The sequence below is a fragment of the Miniopterus natalensis genome, chromosome 19 (assembly GCF_054644295.1).
Source record: "Miniopterus natalensis isolate mMinNat1 chromosome 19, mMinNat1.hap1, whole genome shotgun sequence".
Lineage (NCBI taxonomy): Eukaryota > Metazoa > Chordata > Mammalia > Chiroptera > Miniopteridae > Miniopterus > Miniopterus natalensis.
Window position 1 is genome coordinate 10,221,919 of NC_142099.1, and position 18,880 is coordinate 10,240,798.

The window sequence follows — 18,880 nt, forward strand, 5'->3', positions numbered from 1 at the left end:
TTGAACCCTGGCTCAGCCATTTTGAACTCTCTGATTTGGGGCAGGATTTCCTTCTTTACTATATTTCAGTTTTATGTCTGGAAAGATCAGGAAACAAAGTTGTTATTACTAGATGAAGTGAAATATGAAAATACTTATTAAGTGATATTTTTAAATGTTGGTTTAAAAGTTATAGTAGCATATATAATGGCTTTTTGGGGCCAAGGTTGTATAAGAGGGCCTTAGGGGTTGAAAGGAATTGTTGCAGGACTTTTCTCGAAGTTATATTTACATTTAAGTAGCACCCTGTTTTTACCTAGATTATGTTGCTATTTGGGGTAAAAGACATTATGAATTAGGGACCAGGATACCTCGAAGCCACTCCTTTGCGCTGCTTCTGCATCTCCTCATGATGACTACTACTAACAGTTTGGAGAAATTTATTCCAGCCTCCTCCCCATCCCCCTCTGTCAGGAGTATTTTTGACAAATCCTTGTCCTCCTCAGATGTTACTCCATCTGCTCTTCTCCAGCTCTGCTCTACCCTAATCTGGACTGTCATCCTCTCATCGGAGCCACCGCCATGGCTTTAAGACCATCTCCTTTTCTCATGTTCTTTTCCATTCCTCTTACTTAAGCCCAAGTAATTTTTTAAAATTAAGTTTTTTCATACACCAAACATGCCATTTAATTTGTAAAAACTGTAATGGTTTTTCACTGTCCAAAGAAATAAAGCCTTACAGAAGTAAAGCCTCTGCTTGCTTCTGTGTTTCTTTGCTATTAAAAGCCTAGTTATTCTGCTATTGATTTACAGTGGAAGCAGTGTGTATTTATGGGACTCTGAAGACTGAATGTGATACAAATTGATTGTGAGCATTCTTTGGAAAGCATTACATGTTAGATATATACAAAAGAGCATAGTGCTATTGTAACTAGCAAGGAACACAACCATCTTTATTTTTCGCTTCCCTTTCTAGTTTAATTCAAATTTGTTTCCATAGAAAAAGGGCACTAATATTTCATTATTGTTAGGGGAATTACATATCTCATTTAATCCCCACAGTAGTTTTCAGGGATTACCTTCATTTTACAGCCGAAAAAATTAAATTGTTTAAGACCCTATTTATAAATGGTATAATTTGAACCCAGGTTTGTTCCAGTCTAAACCCCGTGCCATTTTATCACACCCACATCTTCAGTACTAAGACTTAGAGTACACAACAGTTATGATTGGGTAGGATTTCTTATTCTAGGTTGTATAAATTGACATGGTATAAATGGTAAATTTTCATGCAATAGTCTGAAAGGGATTTCCTGTGAAGTAAATGTGACTGGGATTTAAAGATGGAGTGGTCCTTGGTGGAGAATTATCTTCTCTTGAAACAGCTTTACCATCCCTCTACAAATTCGTCCCAAGGGCTTTCTTCCACTCTTTCTGTGCTACTTGTTGCATCAGGCCCTGAATGCAGGATCCTCGGAGGGAATAAGCAAAGCATGGAAAGAGACAAGATAACTTTTGTCTATTGTAAGTCTAGAGATTCTGGTCAGCCTTTCAACAGGAAGCATACTAGATACCCATGTACAGAGACTTAAGAGACTCCAGGATGACCTTCTTATCAACAAATATTTCTGTAAGAGCCTTGGAATTGCATAGCTCTTAGAAGATTTTGAGGAATCCAAAGAGTGCCTAATATAAATAAAGTGGCTTTGGAAGGGCTGGCAACTCAAGCTGATCTTGATAGGGACCAGGATAGGAGCAAGAAGAGCAAAGTCCTCTTCATTAAAAAATGGAGGCAGAAAGTGACTGGAGGAACCAGTCCTCCATCCCCACCCCTGTCACTCTTGACATTGACATTGCATCCCCCAGTAAGGCTGTTGAGGGCCTCTTGAATTGAACAGCTCACCCAAGACATACCTGAACGAGCCACTCTTGAACAACTAGAGCTCCCTCTGAGGCCAGACTCAAACGGCCCTCTTAACTCCAGATTTTTCAAACAATCCTTACCAGCAGGGTAATGAATAGAGTCCTCTGGCAAGCACCTGAAGGCCAACTCCTGTCTTTCAGGCTCGGATTTCAGGAAACAGCTTGGGAGGATGCTCTCCAGGCCTCACAACTCCTGGGATTTGTTTTGGGATCCATGGGAGAGTAGAGGCTAAGAGGGATTAAAGCTGCCTGAAACCTTGTAGCCTGAGGGGGATTTGGGGACTGGAGAGGAGGGGGTAGATCAGCTCAGCTGCTTCACCTTCCCAGATAATCCATCACTGCCACTATAGCTGCAGGAAAGCAGTCCCGTAAACTGTCTGCCGGGAAGGAAGAATAACCTGCTGCTGGCTTTTATTTTCAGTTGAATTATAACACTTACCTTCTCATCTGGCCTTTCATCAAGGGGTTTAAGTGTTTTTCTTTCTGTGGGCCTTACTAGCCACATTTCCCCATTCATTATCAGCATAGGGGCCTGCCATGCTGAACCCATGTGCAGCCCTCCAGCCCCAACTCCCCATCCCCCAGGGGCTCCTTAGCAGCAACAATTTTCTAATTCAGAACAGACTCTCCTCTGAGCAATTGATCTTACAAGTACATTACAACTGGCTTTAACAGGAGTTACCAAAGGCAGGGATTTCAAAAACAAGATGTGAACTCCCCAAAAGATGGGGCACCATAAATACCTCCACCATCTTTGAGTTCACCTAGTACTGGACTATGCTTTTTGAAAATCTGTGTATCAGGGTCTGAGGGGAATGGGGAGGGGCTGCAAGTTTGGGATCATTTGAAAATTGTCATTAATAGACGTGTTAGCTTTAGGAGAGACTGGATTGTATAGGGTCAGTCTGGTAAGGGCTCTGAAGTTAGAATGTCTGTGTTCTAATCCTGGCCTGTCTAACCATGAGCAAGTGATTTGAACTCTCTCAGGATCAGTTTCCTTGTATCTAAAATGGAGTAACAATAATACCCACTTCATAAGATTGCTGTATGAGTTAAATGTCATGATCCATGTAAAAACTCTTAGCACAGAGTTCAACACAGTATGTGCTCAGTAAATGTTAGGCATCCCCGTATATTCCATTATTCATATAATCCTGAAATGGTTACCAATCATGTACTGTATACTTGTATGTTCTACGTTCAAAGTAGGTCTCAAATCCAACCACTCCTCTCCATCTCCACTGTTAATATTTTCCAACAAACCATAGTCATCTTCCATCTAAACTTTTCCAGTAGTCACTTAACCTTCTTGTTCCTCTCAAATTCATTCTTTCCACAGCAAAGAGATCTTTTTAAATAGATAAAGCTAATCATGTCACTTTCATGCCTAAAACTTTTCAGTGGATTCCTATTGCTCTCTGATTAAAATTAGAACTTCTTTCCATGTCCTAAAAGGCTTGCCTGATTTTGCTCCAGCAACTTCTCAGTGCCAAGTTATTTGTTTTCTTCTCTACCTTCCTCTGACTCCTTTTTCTTCTCCTCTGCCCCTCAAACTTAAATGATTAACCTCTAGCCACACTGGCTTCCTATGTCAGAGACTGGCTAGTTCCTCAGCAAACCACTCCTCTGAGCTCACAATTAGAGTGAAATCCCAAGATGATGCTTCTCATCACCATGTGCTTTTAGGTGTGGCCATTGACTGAGTCCTGCCAGTGAAGTGAGAATAGAGGCAACATACCATAAGCCTGGACCATAAAGAACCCCCAGACATAGTCCATTCTTTCTTCCATCATCTGTTAGCTAGACATTGATGTAGATGAAAACCTTAGCCATCAATTAGACTTTAAGTAAATGGAAAATAAATATTTACTCTGTCAAGCCACTGAGATTTTGGACTTTAATTATCTTAACAGCTAGCATTACCTTAACTGATACACCCTCTATCTGTTTCTCAAACTCTTCAGTTTTCACTCATTGCACTTGCTGTTGCCTCTGCCTGGAAAATTTATTTCCTAGGTGTAATTCCAGCTCTTAAAATGGCTGAGTCATGGCTTCTTCACATCTCAGCTCAGATATTAACAACATAGACAGGGTTCCCATAATCCCCCCACCTAAAGTGACTATCCTCTCTCGTCACCGTTATTTCCTTCAGAGCATTTATCCCAAGTTAGAGTTCCCTTTTTATTGTCTGTTTTATTCACCAGAGTGTAGGGAATGGGTTCAAATAATCTGTCTTGTTCAGTGTAGAATCCTCAGGGTCTGGTATATTACCAGGAAATAAATGAATTGAATGAACAAGTGAAAAAGAAAATGTTTAATTGACACTGAGCAGCATCTTGGGACTGAAATAATTTTTGAGCTATTTTGTGATAAGAAAATGAAGTTTCTTTATGACAAGTATATTAGGATTCTCCAGAGAAACAACCAATAGGTGATATCTGTATATCTACATATCCATGTTTATAGCTATAGATATATAGATAGATAAAAGATATATAGGACCTATCTTTTATATCATATATAGAACCAGTAGGAGATTACTATAATGCAATATAATGTAATGTAGTATATATGAAAGAAGATTTATTATGAAGACTTGGCTCAAGCAATTACGGAATCTGATAAGTCTCACCATCTGCTGGATACAAGCTGAAGATCCAGAAAAGCCAGTGATGTAATTCCAGTCCAAGGGCAGTAGAAGTGCAATGTCCTAGCTCAATAGGCAGGCAAGATGACAAATCCTCCCTTTCTCTGTGTTTTGTTCTAGTCAAGCCCTCAATGGATTGCATGACACCTGTCTGTATTGGGGAGGGTAATCTACTTCACTGAAGTCCACTGATTCAAATACTAATCTCATTTGGAAACACCCTCATAGACACACTCAGAAATAATGTTTAATGTGGACATCCTTTGGCTGAGTCAAGTTGGCACACAAAATTAGGCATTACAAGTTTCTGGAAAAAAAAAATAAATATATGTATAAAAGAATTTATAAGAAACATGAAATAAAATGAGATGATGTATATTTAAAGGAAGAGTTGAAATATAGAGAAAACCTCACAAGAATCTATAAAGAAGTTATTAGTATTTTCATTTTACAGATGAGGATATAAGCTCAGAGAGTTTTCCTTACTTTGCAAAAAATCATACATCTAGTAAGTGGTTGAGTTAGGATTGCAAACTAGTCTTTTACTCCAAAACCTATGTTCCTAGCACCAAGATGCAACTTTATTTTCTATTCAAATCCCACCCATCACTCAGTATCCAGTTTAAAGAATCACTTCCCCTATAAGATTTTCTCTGGTGTATATAATACAAACCTCCATTAATGAAGTACTGAGCAGTAAATGTACTGCTGCCCTGTGCAGCAATTGTACATTTATTTCTACCCTTAGTAGACTTGTCCTCCATTTGTTTATTCATTATTTCTGTTATCCATTTATTCATTCAATACATACTGTTTAGAGCCAATATCTGCTTGATGCTGTGGCTAAAAAAGGAAATAAAGAATGATCCTTGACCTTGAAAAAATCACAAACTAATGGTAGTAACAGATAAGCAAGCCTCTTAGATCATGAGGAGAGAAGACATGGGCTAAGATAGTAGAGCTCAGTTCTTGAATTATAAACCATGCTTATCAGCTTGAAATCCCCATTTCTAACTTATTTTACAAGAAAAAAAAGTTAATTTCTACATTATTTAAGCCACTTTATACTAATCTGTTTTACTAGTAACTTATTATTTCTAATTGATAGCTGGAGCTAATATAAAATATTTGAACAACCAAAAAAGTGTGTTCATTTAATCATAGTATTTTTTTAACTCTATAAAAATATGTAAATCAAATGATTATGGAACCACACAGGGAAAATGATTACATATATGTTTCAACTGAACTGAATTGCATACACTAAATAGCTACTGTTCACATCAAGAATGTAGAGTTCCTGTATATTGTTCTTTAATGTTAAGTTGTGTTTCCATGGTGTGGGAAATAGCGTGGAAGATTTTCATACCTAGCATATCCCTTTCACTCGGGATACCCCAGAGGGGCTCCAGAGGTGGAATTGATATGACTGGGTGCCCACCCTGTGAAGTCATTATATGAATGAGAGACACTCTGCTCTGGGAAATGGGCAGGTTTCTCACTAGTTCATTTGTATATTAATTCAAAATTGACATTGATTAGGGAAAAGGCAGAATCTTGGGTGTCTCTTGATGTAGGACAGATCTCCTACTTTGAAAAGTGAAGACTTACATGGTCTGGAGAATGTAAAAGGGGAGAGACTGCAATGTCATTTTCCCTTTCAGTTAGGATATAGTTGGCGGGGGAGATAGAGCTGGGTAAGAGGACTCCTGCTGGTGCTTAGAAAGTTGTACATCAGTGTTTTGTGGAGGCTTTTGGTCTTGTCCCCTCTAAGTTTACTCAGCAATAAATCCTTCCCCTACCCTCTTAATTTCTAAGCCCTTGTTTATCTTACGGTACTGGGGGGGTGCATAAGAAAGTTGAACACATATGTTTACATTTAATTTATAGTTAACTTTTCAAATATGTTATCTTGTGAGAACTATTGGAGTCTTATTTCCTTAGATGCAGGGAGTTCCATTTTGTCTGAAATAAATAAGATTCCCCTGACACTCTAGTTGGCCTTGAACCTCTAGTATATTTGAACAGAGTTCTTTTGAAATTGGGTATTGGAATTGGACCTTGTTTGGAATTTGGTGCTCAGAAATAGATTCAGGTTGCTAGATTCAGTAGGTATTGTCATTTTTTCAAGAAAAAACAACTTGATTCCTTAGTTTGCTTTTAGAGGAATCTTCAAATGAGAGAACCAGTAATGAAGCTAAATGACTAATTTGAAAGATAGTAGTTTCAACTTTTTTGGGCTAAAGATACTGTTAGAATTCAGAATTCCCTTGAAAGTTTGTTTGAACCACAGAACTTTCTAGAACATTAGTTTACAAGCCTTACCTGAAAACCTAGAAACAAAACTGAAATAATTTAAAAATAGATAATGCCATTTAAACTCCCATTTGGAATAAATATTTCTTTTGATTTGTTAAATTCAAGAGAGATTCTTTTTGAGCTGAAAAGCTTTTTTTTACTCATCGGGGTGTTAAGATCCGAAGGGACATAGCTTGAGGTGTAACCTGGGAGGGTTTCTGTATCATGGGACTCCCCTTTTGCCTGGGCATCACCCTTTCTGATAAAGAGAAAGAGCATGGGGTTGAGGAAGGCCTGGTGGGGCAGAGGTAGTATTTCCTCTGAGTGTAGAGCAGAGCAGCTCTTCTAGTATGGGAAGAGGAAAATGAATTCATCATCCTCAGGCAGTGAATGCATTTGTCTGTCCTAAAATCCATTTGATTGCAAGGAACTGAATGACTGACTCTGAGAAGCTGAGGGGGTAATTCTTTCCATGTTTGATATGTAGTTGTGAAGTAGTGTCCTCCTAAGTTTGGACAAAGAGGAACTTTTCCATGTGGGCCCTATGGCAGATTGTATTTCCCAGTTATTGATGGATATTCATTCCACTCCACATAGTCGTCTTATAATGTGACATTGACATTTCTCCATTGAGAAGCAAGATCCATGTTCCTTCCCCTTTAACCAAAATGGACATTTGTAACTAACTTGATCAACAGAGTGTGGCAGAAGTAATGTTACATGACTTTTGATACCAAGTTACAAAAATGGTTTTCTTTTTCTTTGAATGTTTAACTTTCAAACAAGCCAGTGTGCCATGAAGAAGCTCAGACTAACTCACACAAAGTGACCACATGGATAGACCCCCGTGGAAATAAACTGAGACCTGGCCAACAGCCAGAATCAACTACCAGATTTGTGAGTAAGCAAGCTGTGAGATGCTTCAAGACTCTACCCTAAGGGTCTGTCCAGCTGATATCGAGTGGAACAAAGATTAACTGTCCCCACTGAGCCCTGCCCAAATTGTAGATTTTAGAGCCAGATAAATGAGGCATTACTTTAAGCCAACAATTTTGGGATGGTTTATTACACAGCACTAGGTGGCAGGAACTGGACTGTTAAACGCTAATCTACAGAGTACTTCTAGTCTCTCAAGGATTTATACCAACTGCTCTTCTTATAGGTCTTAAATTCAAGCTCAAGAAAACTTAGTACTATTGTAATACATTTTTAGTAACCTCAAATTAATCTGTGTGTATGTGTTTTTGCCTGAATGTGTCTGTCTTATTTATTCTTATGATGATAAAAGCCAGGGAGGAAACAAATGTAATTACCCTTGGTGTAACTTATAAAAGGACCTCTTTGAGATGGGCCACCAGGTACAGTAAGAGAAAATAAAGAACCCTTTGGTAATTGTGTTTATACTTCCAGTAGCTACTTGCAAGCTGTTAGAGAGCCTGAGCTAATATTTCAATCATAAGCCTAATTTACTTTTTTGCAGCAAAACAACCTGGCTAGTTTTTGCCTAAAGGAAAGTCTATAAAATTTAAAAAAGAAGAAGAAACTCCTACTAACTCTAGCTTTACCAGATGCTTTTTACACAGTGAAAAATTTTTACTCCTAAAGTAATAAAGTCTATGGACTACCAACAGAAATCCAACTACTAAAACTAAGCCTATAAAGAAAAACCTGAAAAATAAAACTTATAAACAAATTAACATTGGAGTGTGAGGATAGTATGAGTGAAAGTGCACAAGAGAGGGTAAGAGACATCATAGTACAGTGACTTGGTCATGGCTTAAAGTCATTGTTATTATCTGTGGTAAAGAGGAAACATGATGATGGTGAGGGTTACGTCCAGATAATTTTTAAAACTGTATTATCCTGCAATTATTTCTATTAAGCTTTACTGTACACTTAGAGCTTTCTACATCCGTTCCTTTAAGACAACGATTTTCAACCTTTTTCATCCAATGGTACAATAAACTACTAAAATTTTGTGGCACAGCAAAAAATATATTTTTACTCCTGAATATGTTTTTTGCTAATGTGACAAAAAAGATGTAATTTTGATTCATTCATACCAGACGGCTATTGTTGTATTGGCTGTTGTCATTTTTTTATTTGACAGTCTAAGGGAAAAGAGATCAGCGCCCCTGACTAAACAGGTACTGCATATTTTAAAAATTCTTGCAGCGTACTTGTTGAAAATCACTGCTTTAAGAGAAACAGCCAGGGATCACTCCCTACCCCCATCCTCATGAATCAGCTGCCATGTTTCCAACAGGAACAGGCTTTTGCCACCTCGTTCTCCTTTATGGCTTAAATATGTCTTGAACTCATACTTCATTTTTGAATCTGTATTTTAACGTTTCCTAGATCTTCTCAGTTCTTAACCACTATATACAATTTTTTATACAGTTCATACTCAGACTTTAGATTTGAGGGATTAGTACTTCTCATTGGGCTCTGATTTTGGGCTTCTCTCTAGAGATATACTTTGACTTGGCATACTTGACAATGGTATGTCCAGTCCCTCTGGGTTCGGTCCAGATCTGTCCCTACTGTCCTACTCTTGGCATAGCTCCATGTAGTAGTATTTCTGTCTCTGCAAATGGGACCTAGTCAGGGACCAATTTAAGAATAATCTAACTGACTCTTATTTCAGATGTGAACCCAGGCCCCAAAAGTTGAGAGCCCTGCACAGAGTTACATACACAGTATTGGGGATCATAATCCCCAATCTCTTGAATCCACACATTTTCTAGTTTTCTCTTTATATTATCACTGTTTTCTCCTTTGCACTTGAAAATTGGTTTGTATCTGACTGCAGCCATTGACCAGGTCTTTGTAGGAGGATGCAACAACATTGCTATAATGTCCCAATTAACTACTATTTAAATATTATTTCTTTAACCATTATTAAATATTATTAACAACTTTAAGTAGCATTTCTTGTAGGTGTGTTCATGGTTAGACTTGATCATCTGTCTGTCTGCATGGCCTGTAGGCTAATCCAGAGTTTACTATCACTTTAGCAGTAAACTCCCCCAAATGTAAAAATAGTTAAAGAACAAAACTCCATTGTATACTGCAATCAGTGGAATATTTTATTCTGATAGAAAGTTAGCACAGACAGTAATTTCACCATGGTGAAAGGTCACTCTCTCCTAAATTAAGGGCTGTCTGTAATTGTTCTGACCATTGTACCTCAGTCCAGAGAGGAAGAGAAAAGCCACTCTTGGCAGCAAATACTCCAGGTTCCCTCCCAATGGTACACTGGTAAGGCATGTTTTCTTGGAGCTCTGGGATTAAACAGTTTTGTATGACTGCAAGATAGAGAGTTTATACTTAGTGCCTGTAAGTTGAACATGACAGATTAAAAATTCTATCCAGTTGGTATAAAATACCTTGATATAAGGATATACCTATTCCAAAACATACAAGCATAAGAGGGTCCTGAAATGATATAAAAGCCAGGTTTCATGTTAGTAGCTTAGAGGTCTCCACTCCTAAGGACAAGTAAAAGCTGAACAATCTGAAAAATCAACAACAACTCTTGATCCATCAGGAAAGTGAGGTCACAGGGCAGCCTGCCACCCCCAAAATTGGAGGAAAGACAGATACAGAAAATCACAGCTTACTGATACAGAAACTTACAAGCAGAGACCTCTATGGGAACCAGTGCCAGGGCTGGGAAACCTAAACTATGATTGATGGATTGCTGAAGGCTTAGTGTGGACAAATATGAGAGTTAAAAACTCCAGGAGGAATGTTGGGGGTGGGGTCCCACACTTTCATGAATTTTACCTCCAGGAGCTTTACCAGATTCTCATAGTGAATATTTGGGGGGGGGGGGGGGGGGGAATCATGCTTCTGGCACTGAGAAAGGAAAGGGAACTATCTTGAAATATGCCAGAGCACTCTGTTGTTCACAGGTTTCCTCAGGGGAAACTATTTTTTCAGAGCCTACCTGGAGGAAAAAGAATACTCAACTCTAGCTCCCTCTAGCCATCTTGTCTAGATGGCTAAACAGCATTAATGGAGTTTACAGTCCAGGGCACAGGCTCACCAAAAGACTGAGACCTAATCATAGGACTATGAAAAGATTGCCCTTACTCCACAGGTTACCACTACATTACTAAAAGGTCTGTTTCCACAGTTTCCCCCCCCCAGGACATCATATCCACCCTTCCAACAAAAAATTGCTACACATACTAAAAGGTAAAAGGACAAAACACAGTTTGAAGGGACTGAACAAACATCAGAACCAGAATCAGGTATGGCAGGAATGTTGCAATTATCAGACCAGGAATTGTTTTTTAATCATAATTACTACACTAAGGCCTGTAATGGAAAAGTAGACTGCATGCGGAAAGGATGTTATAGGCAGAGAGATGAAAATTCTAAGAACAGCCAGAAAGAAATGCTAGAAATCAAAAACATTGTAAAAGAAAGAGAAAATGCCTTTGATGGGCTTATTAGTAGACTGGATGTGGTTGAAGAAAAAAATCTCTGAGCTTGAGCATGTGACAATAGAAACTTCCCAAACTGTAAATCAAAGAGAACAAAGATTGAACAAAACAGAACAGACTATCCAATAACTGTGGGACAACAAAGGTGTTTTATTCCATAATGAGGGTATCAAAAGGAGAAGAAAGAAAGGAACAGAAGCAATATTCGAAGCAACAATGACTGAGAATCTCCCCAAATTAATGTCATACACCAAACCACAGATCCAAGAAACTCAGAGAACACCCATCAGGATAAATGCCAAAACAAACAAACAAAGCCCCAAACCCTATGCCTGGACATATTCACATTCAAACTTCAGAAAATCAGAGAGAAAGGAAAAAACTTGAAAAAGAGACCATGGGAAATACATATCTGATAATTATCCCAAACATGCAAAGAGCTCAAAAGTCAACAATAAGGAAACAACCCAGTTAAAGAGACCTGAACAGAGACCTCACCAAAGAAAAAATTCTAATAGTAATTAAACATATGAAAGGATGCTTCAGAGATCATACACATGCCATCAGGGAACTGCAAATTAAGGCAATAGTGAGATACCACCATCCACCTATTAGAATGACCAAACATGGAACACTTGACAGCACCAAATGCAGATGAGGATGTGGAGCAACAGGAACTCTGATACATTGCTGGTGGGAATGTAGTATAGTATAGCCCCTTTGGAAAAAATCTGGCAGTTTTTTTACAAAACTAAATATAATCTTACCATATGATCCAGCAATCACACTGCTTGCTATTTATCCAGATAAACTGAAAACATGTCCATGTAAAAACTCACACGCAGAAGTTGATTGAAGCTAATTATTATTCATAATTGCCACAACTCGGAAGTAACCAGAATCAGATATGGCAGGAATGTTGCAATTATCAGACCAGGAATTTTTTTTTAGTTTTTCAGTAGGTGAATAGATAAATTCTGATTCGTTCAATCAGTGGGATATTATTCAGTGCTAAAAAAGAAATGACTTACCAGTCCATGAAGATATAGAGGAAACCTAAGTGTGTATTACTAAGTGAAAGAAGCCAATTTCAAAAGGCTACTTACTTTTTTATTTCAAGTCCATGACACTCTGGAAATGAAAACCTGTGGAGGCAGTATAAAGATTAGTGGTTTCCAGGGTTTAGGGGGAATGGAGGGATGACTAGATGGAGCACAGAGGATTTTTAGGGAAGTGGAACTAGTCTGTATGATATTATAATAGTAGATAAATGTCATTATACATTTGTCAAAACCCACAGAATTTAAAACACCAAAAGTGAGCTCTAATGTAAATTATGGACTTTGGGTGATCATGATGTGTCAATGTAGGTTCATCTATTAGAACAAATGTACCACTGCAGTGGGGGATGTTAATAATGGGGGAGGATGTGGGTGTCTCGCTCTTCTACCCAGTTTGAGTTCTATGGAGGGGCTCCAGCTGCGATTTAAGAGGCTGAAGAGTTACTGGGCAAGGCCGGGTCTCAGGACTCTAGCGGCCAGGGAGAGCTGTCTGGTTGACTCGGTCCTTCTCTGGAACACTCTTTCTTTGGTTTGATGAATTTGACTAAGGCTTTGGCTCCAGTCCAGTGGTTTTTCTTCTTTGGAGCAGGATCATAGAACTTGTACTGATCCATGATTTTTTCTTCCAGTTTTTCCTTATGTCTCTGTAAGGCATTTAATTAGTTTGTATACTGCTTCTGCTCCTCGTGTACTGATCCTTGCTCTCCATGTTCTGCTCTAGAAGCCTCTGGTTCTGCTCGTTCAACATCTGGATGTGGCTTGCGAGGTGATGATTTTCTTCTTCAAGTTCCCCTTGAGATGGGAGAGAAGCTCGCAGTGGTTGTCCAGTTTGGTCAGCGAGATGTCCATGCTCTGGTGCTTCTCCTTCGTACCCGGCCTGCCAGAAGTTCACCTCCAGCTGCGAGTTGTTCATCGAGGTTTTCAGCTCCTTGGTGTGAGCGTTCAGCTCCTTGTACTCCCCCTTCAGCTGCTGGTGCAGAAAATTGACCCTGTCTAGCTCTCTCCAAAGCCTCTGGTTCTCGTCAGCAGCAATGGCGTCCATCCTCTGCTCCTGCTACAGAGCCTCCTGCTCGGTGTTCAAGACCTTCTCCAGCTCCTCCAGCTCTGCCTTATGTTTCAGCATGTCCTCGTGCCTCTCCCTGAGTGCCTGTGCTCCAGCTCCAGGTTCCAATGCAGCGTCTTCAGGCAGTAGTGCTGGCCGATGAGGCTCTCATACTCCTCAGACTGGTGCTCATGGAGTGCACCCGGGCGCTCGTGGTCCTACTGCCAGGGCTGCTGTCAGCTGCTCCTGCTTCTTCTGCAGGTTCTCATGCTCTCCTTGGCTGCCTACTGGTTCTGGAGCAGTGTGTACTGTGCGGTGAGCAAGGTGCTCTGGGAGCTCAGAGTGGAATTTTCCACCTGCAGCCTAGCTGTCTGGGTCTGCAGCATAGTGTTATGCTCCTGCAGGAAAGCCCTCTGCTTCTGTAGTGTCAGGATCTGACTGTTGAAGGCCATGTTCTGTTTCTCCCAAGTGCTGCAGCTGATCTTTGAACAGCTGCTTCTCAGCCTACAGAGCTACATTGTTCTGTTCCAGCTCAATGGCCCGCTCCTTCACTCAGGCAACTCCATGATGGCTTCCTTATAGCTTGGCCCTCAGCTCTTCTCCTGTGACCAGCAACCAATGTCCCCGCAGGGTGTTTCAAAGAGTTCTGCAGGTGCTTCTCCTCCTGGTTCTGCCTGAAGAGCTCACACTCCTTCTTCAGCACCTGGAGCTTCTGTAGCTGGTGATTCAAGCTGGCTTTCTCTTCCACTGGGCTTCTAAGAACATAATCTTTTCTTCTTTCATGGCTAATGTCAGTTCATTCCTGCCCTCTGAAGTCTTATATTTTGTTTCGCTGTTGCTGTTATCCTGCAGCAGCAGCTCCTTGTGGAGGCCAACCTTCTCCAGCTCCTGGCTCAGTTTGTCCAGCTCACTGGTCAGCTGCTGGCTCTTCAGCTTCTCCAGCACCAGTTCCTCTCTCAGGGTCATCAGTGTCCTTGTGTGCATGGTGACTTGCTTGGTGAGGTCCCTATTGCCCTTCTCCAGCTCCTTCAGCTTGGTGGCCACATCCCTGCAGTGGGCCAGCTCCTTGTCCAGAGCACAGCTCTTCTCCTCAGCTGAGGACAGCTTGGCGGTGATGTTGTCCAAGACCTCGTCGTTGAGCTCCACCTGCTGCCACAGCCTATTCACCTCCTCCTCCAGCAGCTTCTTTTCTTTTTTCCAGCTGGGCCACCTTCTGCTCCAGGGCCCTCTTGTCCTTCTCAGACACCTCCAGCTGCTTGTTGTCCTGCTCCAGACCCTCAAGCTGCACCAACACATTTTGCAGGGTGTCCAGAGACTCTGCAGCATCCAGTTCTCCAGCGTCAGGCCCTGGCTCTCATGCTCCAGGGTGTCAACCTTCTCAGTAGCCATCATCAGGGAGGTGACCTCCTTGACCAGCTTCTTGTTCTCCTCCAGCCAGTGCAGCTCCTTCTCCAGCTACTCCACCCGCTCCACCTTCTCCACCTGCTCTAGGTCCCGGTGCAGCTGCTGCTTCTCGAACTCCAGCTTGCTGAGTTTGCTGTTGGACTCCGTCCCTGCCTGATGGAGGACTTTGTTCTCCTTCTCGATGTCCTTCACGTGGGCCTCACTGCTGACCTGTGACCTCTCCTGCAGCGACCACACCGTTTGAGATGATCCTTTTCTTGCTCAAGATCCATGATCTGCCTGGCTTTGTCAGCCTTCAGGGTCTCCATTGTCACTGTGCAGCTGTTCTTTCTCTTCGATCAGCTCCTCACTGAAGGTCTCCAAGTCCTGATTGCTCTGCTTTTCTCTGTCCAGATGGATCTGCAACTTTTCAATATTCTTGCTGAGTGAGCTGCTGGTTCTCCTTCTCCAGCTCTCCACACTTGAGGCTGCTTTCCTCCAGTGCCAGACATGCATCCCGCAGCCCTGGATGGTGCTCTGTAGGCTCTGGTTCTCCTTCTCCAGCTTCAGGATGCGGCTAGAGGCACATTCATTCTGCTCAAACACAAACGACTTCCTGGAGGCATCTGACAGGTCTGCATTCTTGGACAGCTGCTCCAGCTCCCAGTCCAGGTGGGCGGACTCATTCATGCTCTGCTTCTGTGCAGTCTCAAGGACCATGTCCTCTTCCAGCAGCTCCTCAATGTGTTTCTTGTCTGTGTCCCAGTCCAATTCCAGGTCGTGAAACTTAGGTTTCAGCTGCAGATTCTTTCTTGAGCTTGTAAAGTTTATTGACCCGTGCCTGAGCAGCAGTCAGCTGTCCCTCCAGAATGGATTTGGTTTCAATTAAAGTGATATTATCTTCTCTCAGCTCCTCCATGCGGGCCTTGTAGAAGTCCACGTCTTTCAGCTTCTCCCTGAAGCGCATCAGCTCCATCTCCAGCCTCTCCACGCGGTTCCCCTTCTCCCTCAGAAAGTCCAACTCATCAAGGTCAGCACAAGCAGACTGGGTGCTGGCTGCTAGCTGGATGTTCTGCCTGAGCCTGGCGTCCACAAGCTGCTCTGTCTTCTCCTCTAGCTCCTGCCTGACGTGACACAGCCTGTCCTTGGTGTCTGCCAGCTTCACAGCCAGGTGCTGCTTATCCTTGCTGGAGAGACTGCTGGTCAGGCTGGGTGTGGACTCGACGCAGGAGGACTTGAATGGGCTGGGCAGCTGCTGTTGCTGCGCTGGATGTAGTCCCACTCCTGAGTCAGGTCCATGATCAGCTTTGTGCATTCATCTTGCTCATCTATGAGCCTCCTGAGGTGAAACACCTTGTTACTCGAGAGGGCCTCCAGCTCTTCCAGGGCAACGTCTGGAACCTCCAACCACTGCAGGTCGAACATGTTCTTCTAGTTGTGGATAATCTCATGGATATGGGCAATGACCCTGGCTTGGGTCTCAATGTCCAGCTGTTTGATTCTGTTAATAAACTCCCCTCCCTTTTCTTTCACACTGGACAGTACAACCAAACACCAGCAACAGCACCTACTTAATTTCCCCCATACTCTTCCTAGACAGGGGGTCTATGCCAGTCACCAAAACATTGGGCAAATTCATGATGATCAGCTGCTGGAGAACTTCGTGTAGTAGGTCTTAATGTTTCTCACCAAGATCAAGTTCTGAATGCGAAGGTTTATACTGTTGTTGGCATGCTGGCTGATGCATTGATTTGTAGGTGTGGGATCTATTTGCAATGTGATTTGATTCAAAAAGATTCCATCCACCAAATTCATGTACACAAGTTGTCATGGGTGGCACTTTCAAATGGACCCAAAGTTTTCACCCACGTCACTGGTAGGCTCTGCAGAAAGAGCTCCGTGAGCTCCAAGATGGTAACGTCTATCCTGAGGCTTTGCTCATTGCCTTAGTGCCCCACATGCCCAGCACTGCATCACAATGCAGCTCTGGCAGAGGAATGGTGGGTGCAGGTGCACTGGGCTGCCATGGCTTTCACGGGGAGACAAAAGGCAGGGAACAAGCCCATGTTCCAGGGCTCCTGCAGCCCCAATGCTCCACCCAGGGGGTAGCTTCTTAAATCCCTAGTTACAGAACTTTCATTTAGCTAGATTTCAGGTGGTTCTGACTGATGGTGGTTCTGTCATTTAGTTGTAATTTTTGTTGTTGTTCTGCTTTGTTAATCCCCACCCAAGGATATTTGTTCCATTGCTTTTTCAGAGAGAGAGTGGAAAGGTGGGGGGGGGGGGAGAGAAAGAAGAAACACCAACATGAGACAGGCACATCAATTAGTTGCCCCCCAAAAGTGTCCTAACCGGGGCCAGGGATTGAGCCTGCAACAGAGGTATGTGCCCTTGACTGGAATCAAACCCAAGACCCTTCAGTCTGTGGCCAATGCTCTAACCACTGAGCAAAACTAGCTAGGGCTTGTTGTTCTACTTTTAAATGTGACACTATCATATATATTTACCTAGGTAGGTATATTTTCTTCCTCTTCAACCGCTCTTTTTAATATTGTTTCTGTATTTATTAAAATATAATTTGTATGCAGTCAGCTGCAGAGATTCTTAAGTATGCAGTTAAACATTTTGACAAATGTATATGCTTAGTGTATACAGAAATGTAAACCACCCTCTCAATCAAGATATGGAATACTTTCATCATTGCAGAAAGTTTTTTCATGCCCCTTTGTAATAAGTACTCCCTCAATAAAAATTTAGTTTTGTCTTATTTTGTAGGAGTTCTTCATATATTCTGGACGAAAGTCTTTCATTAGCTACAGGTATTGCAGATATCTTTTCCTAGAATGTGGCTTGTCTTCTTTCCGTTTTCTCGATGTTGGTTTTCAAGTGAAGACATTTTTACTTTGATGAACTGTATATATGGTAGTGCTTAGTATGCCCTATGTAAGACGTCTTTGCCTGTCCAACAATGACAAAGAAACTCTTCTATATATATTTAAATTTTTATTGTTTTAGCATTCATATTTACATCTGTAAATCATCTCCAGTTAATTTTTGTGTATGGTGTGATGTAGGGATTAGAAATTTTTTATTTGGTATCCAGTTGTTTCAGCACTCATTTCCCCCATTGAATTAGATTGGTTCTTTGTTAAATACCAGTTTTGTGGTTGTGTGTGTCTGAACTCTCTGTTTTCTGCTTTATTGATCTGAGTGTCTGTTATTCTTCCAGTGCCTCAATGGGTTGATTATGGTAGCTATGTAAAAAATCTTGAAATCAGGTAGTGAGTAGACACTAAACTTTATTCTGTATTTTTCAAAACTGTGTTGGTTCTTTGCAACTTCATATAAATTAAGAATTAGCTCTTCCCTTTTGTGGCCATCATAAAAGCAACAGTGGTCAAAATGTGTTCAATCCCTTTGTGACTTCTGACTGTAGGAAGAACTGTAAAAGGCATTTCAATGCACCTTTCCACATTCACAGGAAGATTATTTCTCCTCTTTCCAAAGAGCTGAGACAGAAGTACAATGTTCAGTCCATGCCCATCCAAAAGGATGATGTTCAGGTTGTGTAAGGACACTACAAAGGGCAGCAGATTGACAAAATAGTCCAGATTTATATGTCATCTATAGTTAACAAGTGCAGTGGAAGAAAGCTAATGGTACAACTGTTCATGTGAGCGTTCACCACAGCAAGGTGGTTGTCACTAGACTAAAGCTGATCAAAGACTGCAAAAAGATCCTTGAACACAAAGCCAAAAGTTGCCAGTAGGAAAGGAAAAGGGGAAATACAAGGAAGAAACAATTGAGAAGATGCAGGAATAAAGTAATCTTATATGCAGCTTTCATTAAAAACTTAAAATGAAAAAAAAAACAGCTTTAATTTGAGGAGAACTGACATCTTAAAATGAGTCTTTTTTTACTTCATAAACTGGCAAATATATTAGATCATTTTTATGTTCAGCAGTATTTTGAAGTTTTCTATGCATAGAATTTTTATATCTTTTGTTATTTCTATTTGATGCTTTTTAGATGCTACTATAAATGGTAATATTAATATCTCTCTTACCATTTGTTGCTATATATATATATATAT

The 18,880-nt window shown here is 41.1% G+C and overlaps 2 pseudogenes; one reads left to right on the forward strand and one right to left on the reverse strand.

Moving 5' to 3' along the window:
* Positions 1–12,787: 12,787 nt before the first annotated feature.
* Positions 12,788–17,683, reverse strand: LOC107545256 (protein Daple pseudogene; annotated as a pseudogene).
* A 340-nt stretch (positions 17,684–18,023) lies between these two features.
* On the forward strand, positions 18,024–18,658 carry LOC107545257 (large ribosomal subunit protein uL24 pseudogene; annotated as a pseudogene).
* Positions 18,659–18,880: the final 222 nt, after the last annotated feature.